Source organism: Halichoerus grypus, chromosome X, assembly GCF_964656455.1.
Source record: "Halichoerus grypus chromosome X, mHalGry1.hap1.1, whole genome shotgun sequence".
Taxonomy (NCBI): Eukaryota; Metazoa; Chordata; class Mammalia; order Carnivora; family Phocidae; genus Halichoerus; species Halichoerus grypus.
Window position 1 is genome coordinate 23,318,834 of NC_135727.1, and position 9,206 is coordinate 23,328,039.

Genomic DNA, 9,206 nt, shown 5'->3' on the forward strand with positions numbered 1-9,206 from the left:
TATCTGATATGTCATTTGCAAATATCTTCTCCCATTCTGTCAGTTGTCTTTTCCTTTTGTTGACTGTTTCCTTTGCTGTGCAAAAGCTTTTTATCTTGATGAAGTCCCAATAGTTCATTTTTGCCCTTGCTTCCCTTGCCTTTGGTGATGTTTCTAGGAAGAAGTTGCTGTGGCTGAGGTCAAAGAGGTTGCTGCCTGTGTTCTCCATTAGGATTTTGATGGACTCCTGTCTCACATTGAGGTCTTTCAACCATTTTGAGGCTATTTTTGTGTGTGGTGTAAGGAAATGGTCCAGTTTCATTCTTCTGCATGTGGCTGTCCAATTTTCCCACACCATTTGTTGAAGAGACTGTCTTTTTTCCATTGGACATTCTTTCCTGCTTTGTCAAAGATTAGTTGGCCATAGAGTTGAGGGTCCATTTCAGGGCTCTCTATTCTGTTCCATTGATCTATGTGTCTGTTTTTGTGCCGGTACCATACTGTCTTGAAGATTACAGCTTTGTAATAGAGCTTGAAGTCCGGAATTGTGATGCCACCAGCTTTGATTTTCTTTTTCAACATTCCTCTGGCAATTCAGGGTCTTTTCTGGTTCCATACAAATTTTAGGATTATTTGTTCCATTTCTTTGAAAAAAGTTGATGGTATTCTGATAGGAATTGCCTTAAATGTGTAGATTGCTTTAGGTAGCATTGACATCTTCACAATATTTGTTCTTCCAATCCATGAGCATGGAACGTTTTCCCATTTCTTTGTGTCTTCTTCAATTTCTTTCATGAGTATTTTATAGTTTTCTGAGTACAGGTTCTTTGCCTTTTTAGTTAGATTTATTCCTAGGTATCTTATGGTTTTGGGCGCAATTGTAAATGGGATCAACTCCTTAATTTCTCTTTCTTCTGTCTTGTTGTTGGTGTATAAGAATGCCACTGATTTCTTGCCTTGATTTTATATCCTGCCACTTTACTGAATTCCTGTATGAGTTCTAGCAGTTTTGGGGTGGAGTCTTTTGGGTTTTCCACAAAAAGTATCATACCATCTGCAAAAAGTGAGAGTTTGACTTCTTTGCCAATTCAGATGCCTTTTATTTCTTTTTGTTGTCTGATTGCTGTGGCTAGGACTTCTAATACTATGTTGGAAAACAGTGGTGATAGTGGACATCCCTGCCATGTTCCTGAACTTAGGTGGAAAGCTCTCAGTTTTTCCCCTTTGAGAATGAAATTCACCGTGGGTTTTTCATAGATGGCTTTTATGATATTGAGGTATGTACCCTCTATCCCTATACTCTGAAGAGTTTTGATCAAGAAAGGATGCTGTACTTTGTCAAATGGTTTTTCTGCATTGATTGAGAGGATCATATGGTTCTTGTTCTTTCTTTTATTAATGTATTGTATCACATTGTTTGATTTGTGGATATTGAACCAACCTTGCAGCCCAGGGATAAATCCCACTTGGTTGTGGTGAATAATCCTTTTAATGTACTGTTGGATCCTATTGGCTACTATTTTGGTGAGAATTTTTGCATCCATGTTCATCAAGGATATTAGTCTATAATTCTCCTTTTTCGATTTCTATTTTTTGGAACAGTTTCAGAAGAATAGGTTTTAATTCTTTTTTAAATGTTTGGTAGAATTCCCCTGGGAAGCCATCTGGCCCTGGGCTTTTGTTTGTTGGGAGATTTTTGATGACTGCTTCAATTTCCTTAGTGGTTATAGGTCTGTTCAGGTTTTCTATTTCTTCCTGGTTCAGTTTTGGTAGTTTATAAGTTTCTAGGAATGCATCCATTTCTTCCAGATTATATGATTTGCTGGCATAGAGTTGCTCATAATATGTTCTTATAATTGTTTGTATTTTTTTGGTGTTGGTTGTGATCTCTCCTCTTTCATTCATGATTTTGTTTATTTGGGTCCTTTCTCTTTTCTTTTTGATAAGTCTGGCCAGGGGTTTATCAATCTTATTAATTCTTTCAAAGAACCAGCTCCTAGTTTCGTTGATCTGTTCTACTGTTCTTTTGGTTTCTATTTCATTGATTTCTGCTCTGATCTTTATTATTTCTCTTCTCCTGCTGGGTTTAGGCTTTATTTGCTGTTCTTTCTCCAGCTCCTTTAGGTGTATCATTAGCTTTTGTATTTTAGACCTTTCTTGTTTCTTGAGAAAGGCTTGTATTACTATATTCTTTCCACTTAGGACTGCCTTTGCTGCATCCCAAAGATTTGAACATTGTGTTTTCATATTCATTTGTTTCCATGAATTTTTTTAATTCTTCTTTAATTTCCTGGTTGACCCATTCATTCTTTAGTAGGATGTTCTTTAGCCTCCATGTATTTGAGTTCTTTCTGACTTTTCTCTTGTGATTGAGTTCTAGATTCAAAGCATTTTGGTCTGTAAATATGCAGGGAATGATCCCAATCTTTTGGTACTGGTTGAGAACTGATTTGTGAACTAGGATGTGATCTATTCTGGAGAATGTTCTATGGGCACTAGAGAAGAATGTGTATTCTGTTGCTTTGGGATGGAATGTTCTGAATATATCTGTGAAGTCCATTTGGTCCAGTGTGTCATTTAAAGCCTTTATTTCCTTGTTGATCTTTTGCTTAGATGATCTGTCCATTTCAGTGAGGGGATGTTAAAGTCCCCTACTATTATTGTATTGTCAGTGTGTTAATTTGCTTTTGTTATTAATTGCCTTATACAATTGGCTGCTCCCATGTTAGGGGCATAGATATTTACAATTGTTAGATCTTCTTGTTGGATAGACCCTTTAAGTAAGATATAGTGTCCTTCCTCATCTCTTATTACAGTCTTTGGTTTAAAATCTAACTTGTCTGATATAAGGATTGCCACCCCAGCTTTCTTTTGGTGTCTATTAGCATGGTACATGGTTTTCCAATCCCTCACTTTCAATCTGGGGGTGTCTTTGGGTCTAAAATGAGTCTCTTGCAGACAGCATATCGATGGGTCTTGCTTTTTTATCCAATCTGATAGCCTGTGTCTTTTGATTGGGACATTTAGCCCATTTACATTCAGGGTAACTATTGAAAGATATGAATTTAGTGCCATTGTATTGCCTGTAAGGTGACTGTTACTGTACATTGTCTCTGTTCCTTTCTGGTCTATGTTACTCTTAGGCTCTCTCTTTGCTTTCAATATTTCTTGTATGGCTGCTTTCGTGTTTGCAAATTCCTTTAGTTTTTGTTTGTCCTGGAAGCTTTTTATCTGTCCTTCTATTTTCAATGACAGCCTAGCTGGATATAGTATTCTTGGCTGCATATTTTTCTCATTTAGTGCTCTGAATATATCATGCCAGTCCTTTCTGGCCTTCCAGGTCTCTGTGGATAGGTCTGTTACCAATCTAGTGTTTCTACCATTGTAGATTACAGACCTCTTGTCCCAAGCTGCTTTCAGGATTTTCTCTTTGTCTCTGAGACTTGTAAGTTTTACTATTAGATGTTGGGGTGTTGACCTATATTTATTGATTTTGACGGGGGTTCTCTGTGCCTCCTGGATTTTGATGCCTGTTTCCTTCCCCAAATTAGGGAAGTTCTCTGCTATAATTTGCTCCAATATACCTTCTGCCCCTCTCTCTCTTTCTTCTTCTTCAGGGATCCCAATCATTCTAATATTTTGTCTTATGCTATCACTTATCTCTCGAATTCTGCCCTCGTGACCCAGTAGTTGTTTCTCTCTCTTTTTCTCGGCTTCTTTATTTTCCATCATTTGGTCTTCTGTATCACTAATTCTCTCTTCTGCCTCATTTATCCTAGCAGTGAGAGCCTCCATTTTTGATTGCACCTCATTAATAGCCTTTCTGATTTTGACTTGGTTAGATTTTAGTTCTTTTATTTCTCCAGAAAAGGTTTCTCTAATGTCTTCCATGCTTTTTTCAAGCCCAGCTAGTATCTTTAAAATCATGATTCTGAACTCTAGCTCTGACATCTTACTAATATCTGTATTGATTAGGTCCCTGGCAGTCGGTACTGCCTCTTGTTCTTTTTTTTTGAGGTGATTTTTTCTGTGTTGTCATTTTGTCCAGAGGAGAATAGATGAATGAGAGAACAGAATGCTAACAGGGTAACAGTGTCCCCAGAAAATATACACTGAACAACTTAGAAGAGACCTGAAACTGGGGGAAAAGAAAGGGAAAGAAAGAAAAAAAAAAGAAAGAAAAAGATAAAGATAAAAACAAACAAACAAAAACAAAAGCAAAACAAAACAAAAAACAGAATATGATCAAATATGATCAGGCTGGTGCTTGGATCAGTGCCACACACTAGATTTTGGGTGTATTTGGTCTGTTAGAAGAAAGTGACTCCCAAAATTTTAAAGAAAGAAAAACTTATATATGTACAAAAATAAGGGTTAATACAATGAAGGGATGGAATATGAGTGTAAAGATGAAATCATAAAATATTTTATAAAAGGAATTGATAAGATAAGAAGTTGGTTGAAAAAAGAAAGAAGAGGATTAAAAAAAAAAAGGGAGAGAATGTGATCAGGCAGGAGACTAGAACAAAGCCATACACTAGAGATTTAGGGTATATTTTGGTCTGTTAGAAGAAACTGTATCCCAAATTTTTAAAGAGAGAATATATATATATATATATATAAATATAAAGAGAGAACATATATATATATATATATATATATAATAAGGTTAACTACTATGAAGGGATAGAATATGACTCTAAAAATGAAAAATAAAAAAGATTTTTTTAAAAAAAGGATTGATAAGATGTTGGTTGAAAAAGGGAAATAGAAAAATTCAAAAAAAAAAGAAAAAGAAAGTTAAAAAAAATTAACTTTGAAAGACTAAAGAATCATGGGAAAAAGCCATGAATTCTATGTGCAGTATGCCCCTAGTGCTGGAGTTCTGCAGTTCTCATTGGTTGGTAAACTTGGTCTTGGTTGGCTGTTCTTGCTGATCTTCTGGGGGAGGGGCCTGTTGCCATGGTTCCCAAATGTCTTTGCCTGAGGTAGAATTGCCCTGCCCTTGCCAGTCCGGGCTAAGTAATCTGCTCGGGTTTGCTCTTGGGAGCTTTTGTTCCCTTCAAGCTTTCCGTACAGCTTTAGAGGACAAGAGTGAAAATGGCAGCCTCCCAGTCTCTGCCCCGGAGGAGCCGAGAACTCGGGGCCTCACTCCTCAGTGAGCCCCCAGAGAAAAGCAGTCAGTCACTCCCCTCTCCCTGGTCTCTGGCTGCACTCCATGCTCACCTGGCCTGTGACCGAGCATTTCTATCTCTCACCCCCGACCCCGTGTGTAGTCTCCACACCCAGCAGATCCCTGTGGTGCTCTCCCATGCCGCTCCTCCCAGGGGAGGAAGGGGAGTCTCCCCGGATCTGCTGCTTGTTGGGTCCCTGCTGTAAGAGCAGTGGCCCAACTGTGCTGCAATCACAGTTTATGGCAACCCCGAGCTGAGAGCCCACTCCTCGGTTCTGTCTCTGCAGCCGGCTTCCCTGCTCCGATACCTGGGAGCTCTGCCGCACTCAGGCACCCCCGGTTTTTCTGTGACCCCGAGGGTCCTGAGACCACACTGTCCCAGCGAGGGTTCCACCCTCCACTTAGCCACTGGCGCGATGTCCCTCAGCGGAGCAGACTTCTAAAAGTTCCAATTTTGTGCTCTGATGCTCTATCACTTGCCAGTAGCGGCTGATGGAGGCCCCCTCCCCCGCCATCTATCTTCCCAAATATTGCCTTGGATTCAGTTCTCTGCGTGTCCTACCTTCCAGAAAGTGGTCGCTTTTCTGTGCAGAGAGTTGCTGCTATTCCTTTCTTCAATCTCCTGTTGAGTTTGTAGGTGTTCAGAATGGTTTGATCCCTATCTAGTTGAATTCCTAGGGCCAGGCAAAATTTAGGTCTCCTACTCCTTCGCCATCTTGCTCCTCCACCATCTTGCTCCTCCCTCTCTAAAATTTACTGTTTTTTAAATATAGATTTATGCAGTGTGGCAAATATATGAAGTCCTATAACTACAACTATAATCAGGATACCGAACAGTTCTATTACCCCAAGTAATCTTCCTTCATGCTACACACTTATTGAGAACCCCTCCTCACACACTTTACCCCTAGCAATCATTTATGTGTTCTCTGTCCCTTTGTTTTGTCTTTTTCATAATGCCATATAATGGAAATTATCATATATAGTCTTTGAATCTTGTTGCTTTCACACAGTGTTACTGCTTTTTAATTTTTTGTAAGAGGTTTCAAAGTTTTGGTATTAATTCTTCTTTATCTTTTTTTAAAAATCTAAGCATAATAATTTTTAATTTTTTTATTTAAATTCCAGTTAGTTAACATACATTGTGATATTAGTACCAAGTGTACAATAATACAGCGATTCAACAATTCCATGCTCATCACAGCAAGTGTACTTCTTACTCCCCATCACCTATTTCACTCATCCCCCCACCCGCCTCCCCTCTAGTAACCATCACTTTGTTATCCATACTTAAGAGTCTCTTTCTTGGTTTGCCTCTCTCTCTCTTTTTTCCCCCTGTTAATTTGTTTGATTTCTTAAATTCCACATGAGTGAAATCATATGGTGTTTGTTTTTTTCTGACTTATTTCCCTCAGCATCATACTCTCTAGCTCCATCCACATAGTTGCAAATGGCAAGATTTCAGTCTTTTTATGGCTGAGTAATATTCCATTATATCTATATCTATCTATCTATCTATCTATCTATCTATCTATCTATCTATGTATGTATATATATATATATATATAATATACATACATACTGTATATATATACTGTGTGTGTGTGTATATATATATACGACCTCTTCTTTATCCCTTCATCGGTCAGTGGACACTTGGGCTGTTTTCCTAATTTGGCCGTTGTAGATAATGCTGCTATAAACATCAGCGTGCATGTATCCCTTTGAATTAGTATTTTTGTACTCCTTTGTTAAATACCTACTAGTGTGATAACTGGATCATAGGGGAGTTCTATTTTTAACTTTTTGAGAACCTCAATCCTGTTTTCCATGATGGCTGCAACAGTTTGCATTCCCACCAACAGTGCAAGAGTGTTCCCCTTTCTCCTCATCCTTGCCAACACCTGTTGTTTCTTGTATTGTTGATTTTATCCATTCTGACAGGTGTTGAAGTGATATCTCATTTCAGTTTTCTTTAAGTATCTGGTAAAATTCACCAGTGAAGTCACTCGGGTCTGGGCTTTTCCTTGTGGGTAGTTTTTGTTTTGTTTTGTTTGTTTCTTTTTACTAATTCAATCTTATTACTTGTTAAAATTTTATGCAGATTTTCTAGCTCTTGAGTCAGTTTGCATGGTTTGCATCTTTCTAGGAATGTTTCCATTTCATCTAGTTTACTTAATTTGGTTGTACACAGTCATTTGTAGTGTTCATTCATAATATTTTTTAATTTTGGTAAATTCAGTAATCATGCCCCTCTCTTTCATTTCTGATTTTAGTCATGTGTCTTTATCTTTGTTTCTTAGTCAAACTATAGCCTTATCTATATATATTTTTATCTTTTCTAAGAACAAATATTTGGTATTGTTGGTTTTTACTATTGTTTTTCTAGTATCTATTTCTTTAATTTTTACTCTAATCCTTATTATTTTCTACCTTCTGCTTGTTTTGAACATAGTCTGCTTCTCCTTTCATGTGTCTTAGGGTGGAAAATTAGGTTGTTAATGTGAGATCTTTCTTCTTTTTTAAATATAGGTGTTTACAGCTCTAAATGTACCTCTGAACACTGTGTTAGCTGCATCCTGTAAGTTTTGGTATGTTGTAATTTTTTTATTCATCTCAAAGTATTGTATAATTTCCCTTATGTTTTCTTCTTTATTTTATTGAGTAAAGTGTTGCTTAACTTTCAAATATCTGTGAATTTCCAAATTTCTTTTTATTATTAATTTTCAGTTTAACTCAATTGTGATTGGAAAACATACTTTGCATTTTTAAATTTATAGAGACTTGTTTCATGGTTTAGTTTATGATCTATCCAGGATAATGTTCTATTTGCACTTGGGAAAATGTCAGTTCTGCTGTTGTCAGATGGAGTACTCAACAGACGCATATTAAAACTAGTTGGGTTATTTTGTTGTTCAAGTCTTCTATAGCTTTGTTGATCTTCTGCCTAGGTATTTATCCATTATTGAAAGTGGAGTATTGTGTCTCTGACTATTGTTGAATTTACTATTTCTCCCTGAAATTCTACCTGCATTTGTTTTACATATTTTGATGCTCTGCTGTTCAGAGTATATATGTTTATGATTATTATAACTTCCTAATGTGTTGACACTTTTATCATTATAAAAATATTTTCTTGGGGCACCTGGGTGGCTCAGTCGTTAAGAGTCTGCCTTTGGCTCAGGTCATGATCCTAGGGGCCTGGGATTGAACCCCACATCAGGTTCCCTGCTCCACGGGAAGCCTGCTTCTCCCTCTCCCACTCCCCCTATTTGTGTTCTCTCTCTAGCTGTCTCTCTCTCTGTCAGAAAATAAATAAAATCTTAAAAATATATATTTTCTTCATTTCTAATAACATTTTTGGGTCTCAAATCTATTTTACCTTATATTAGTATAGTCACTGAATCTTTCTTATGATTTCTGTTTGCAGGATTCATCATTTTCCATCTTTTCTTCAACCTATTTTTTTATCTTTGACTATTTTAAGTCATTGATGTCTAAGGTGTTTCTCCTCTAGACATCATATAGTTGAGTCTGTTTTTTTTTTTTAAACCCAGTTTGACAATCTGCATCTTTTGTTTGGATTATTCAATCCATACACATTTACTCTAATTCCTGGTATAGTTGAATTTATGTCTACCATTTTACTTTTGTTTTCAATGTGTCTCAAGTCTTTTTTGGTCCTCTATGCCTCTCTTACTGTTTTCTCTTGTATTAGGTGAATATTTTCTTCGAGATTTTAAGTCCTTTAATGAATTTTCACTATATTTTTGAGCAATTTTCTTATTGGTTGTTTTAAGGTATGCCATATGCATCTTAAATTCTTGGAATCTTTAAATTTATAATAATTTTAGTAAGATATAGAAATGTCACTGTTATTTAGATTCATTCCATTTTCCCCTTTTGGGGCTATTATTTGTATACAAATTATATATATGTTACAGACCTAACTTACATTGTGATAATTACTACTTTTGAAGAATTTATGTCTATTTTAAGGCTGATATAAGAAAGGAAAGGAGGTACACATTCATTAGATTTGTTATATATATAT